General features: G+C 42.3%; 2 protein-coding genes across 2 annotated transcripts in view; one reads left to right on the top strand and one right to left on the bottom strand.

The window, feature by feature from the left end:
* Positions 1-1,269: 1,269 nt before the first annotated feature.
* Positions 1,270-2,500, bottom strand: part of LOC137978963 (uncharacterized) — an 11,045-nt gene continuing 9,814 nt past the window's right edge. Inside the window, exons 6-7 of the mRNA XM_068826085.1 lie at positions 2,117-2,143; positions 1,270-1,757 (exon numbers count right to left, since the gene is read on the bottom strand). The gene's annotated coding sequence lies outside the window, so the exon portion shown is untranslated. The remainder of the gene's footprint in view (positions 1,758-2,116; positions 2,144-2,500) is intronic.
* The window catches only part of LOC137978961 (uncharacterized), a 5,000-nt gene continuing 4,649 nt past the window's right edge, over positions 2,150-2,500 (top strand). Inside the window, exon 1 of the mRNA XM_068826084.1 lies at positions 2,150-2,500. This exon is cut by the window's right edge and continues 3,074 nt beyond it. The gene's annotated coding sequence lies outside the window, so the exon portion shown is untranslated.

The raw sequence follows: 2,500 nt of genomic DNA, 5'->3' as shown, positions 1-2,500 counted from the left end.
GACCTTTTCGGCTCTAAAGCTTCAGGTGAATGTATTCACCTAAATTTGGAAGGGAGTCTGGGCCTAACCTCTAATTAACAATTAGACCCGTAGCCCTTGCGGGCTACGGGTCAATCGCCTCATGGGCTATTGACCCGTGGCCCTTGAGGGCGAAGGGTCTAATTGTTTTAGTATCACCCAACTAGCAGGACAGAAAAGGCAATAATAAATTTAGCAAATGCAAATATAAAATATATTTATTTGGGAATAAAAGAACAAAAGAAAGCGCACGTTTTTCGCTACTCGAAGACTATTACTAATAGTCCTCTAGTAGTGTAGCCAATCAAAATGCAGCACAGTCCACTAGTTGGGTGACACTAATAAAAATTAGATATTCATAGCGCAAAGTTTTCAGTTCATCTCGCAAATGTCATGTTATTTGTGCCATTGATCTCGTGTTATTCTGCTCAAATTCTGCTCCAAAATGTCTTACTCTAACGCACCGGTGGTTCTTTTGGTTGAGCATCGGCTGCCATGCGGGAGGTCGTGAGCTCGACTCCGGCCGGACCAACACTCAGGGTTTTAAAAGAACTGCGGCGAAAGCGCTGCCCTTGTAATTATACATGCGCAAAATGGTTAGACTTTCGAAGTCTCCTCGGATAAGTACTATAAACCCGCGTAGGCTCCGTCTCACAACCTTTCCTGTTAATCAAGGACGTTAAAGCACCCACATCACTGTTCGATAAGAGTAGGGGGGACCCCCGGTGTTGTGGTTTGTCCTCCTTTCACATACGTGGCAACCTCGTTTCCAGGGTTTTTCACCACCGAGAGCCCTGGGATCGAGGTTGACATGCGTGAGTGGGTGAGATCAAATATGGACTGATAGCGGCTGCCTGAGACGCCTTTACTTTCACCCTAAGAAAAGAAGGGGAACCATTGCGATACGTGCGGTGTAAAAAATCCTAACCAAAACCATGAACTATTCTGCTGAGTGAATGCTCGCCTCGAAAATCGCTTATTATGTGCAAAATTCCGCTGGAAGAACTCTAGATGCATAAATATAAAAATGTTGATGTAGCGGACCTCGTCAGCCACAATGTCATGCGGTTGCCACCCAAACCGAAAACAATGACTTAGTTGCTACAATACCAAATTATAACCACCATGCAAGAGCTGCTACACTGCCCTTTTGTTTGCCTTTCTGTCACTTACTGGGATCCCTTGATTTTGAGCGTTGAACCGAAGTAGAATTAAGTCCAAAAAAGTTTGAAAAAGAATTAGGCTAAAAAACTCATTCTTATAATTTTATTTCTTGAAATTCGCACATCGCATTCTTATAGGCAATAATTAAATTCAAACTGTCATTTGTTTCTACAAATAATTCAGCAGAGAGTATCGTACACCAAGATGTATTTGACAATTTCCTCGGACTCGGGGATATTCGCATTATCTTTAATTTCTTGGTCATTGTAAAAACGTGATAGCGCCGCCAAATGAACTTCAAGACTTTAAAACTCCTTCATTCAAATATTTCGCCCAAGGCCAGTTTAGCCAGATGTCGCATTGAACGCAAGGTTTGTTAAAAGCAAGGTTTCAGGATCTTCCATCTCGTGTAACCACGGTAGAATTTGCACGTGTGCGTGAACGACGAGCACACCTTGTCACGCGACTCGCGTGCCACGAAGTCTGTTATAATGTTACCACCGCAAGCGCACCACGAGACCATTGCGAACCATTTCATGGCAGAACATGTTCACATCTTGAACGAAAGTCCTTATCTTGGAAAATGAAAGCTAAGGAAACTTCACGGGCAAAGCAACCGAAAAAATTAAGAGGAATGGTGACCTCGCTTCTTGCATGTGTCAAGCACTAGATATAGAAAAAGTAGCGGTCACTTGTACGAACTACCAAGCTATGAGTGGCATAGATCAATTCTTTATCAGACTATTGCCAGTATTGCTAACTCCCGTAAATTATGCTACTGATAGAAAGTCAAATGTTCAGGCCACAAAAAGCTAAAACGTCTTTGTAATAAGTGGAAAGATATGTCTCAAAAGCGAAAAATATATTTAAGTTGAGGTGAACGTTGAAGTAGTAGCAGTAGTACTTAGGTAACAATTGGAATTCAAAAGGATACTCCCCTGTCAAACCAGTTCATTTTACCCTGAAAATGACCAAGAAAGATAACGTAAGTTTCAGTCTTAGAATGAGCCAATGGCATGGCTCGGAAAACTTAAACAAAACAAACCGAAACGAAACAATAGTCTTTCCCACGTGTGGTTACGTCTCTGGGCGTCTATCTAAAGCGTTGGAAAATTTTCGTTACATCGGCATAGCTGTTTCGTCCATCAGGACACAGGTATAGCACTTTTTCGACTTACGCTAGTTCCCTGCTCATGGAGCCATGAACAGAAATTCACGCCAAAAGTTTTCGTGTGTACAGTACTTACTTCTGAAACTCGTCTCGAGTGCTGAGTATAAGCGTCATAACATATGTGCCCAGAGATCCAAGAGAGTGTGA

Source organism: Montipora foliosa, chromosome 12 (genome assembly GCF_036669935.1).
Source record: "Montipora foliosa isolate CH-2021 chromosome 12, ASM3666993v2, whole genome shotgun sequence".
Taxonomy (NCBI): Eukaryota; Metazoa; Cnidaria; class Anthozoa; order Scleractinia; family Acroporidae; genus Montipora; species Montipora foliosa.
Note: the sequence above shows the minus strand (reverse complement) of the source record. Positions and strands in the feature narration are given on the sequence as shown.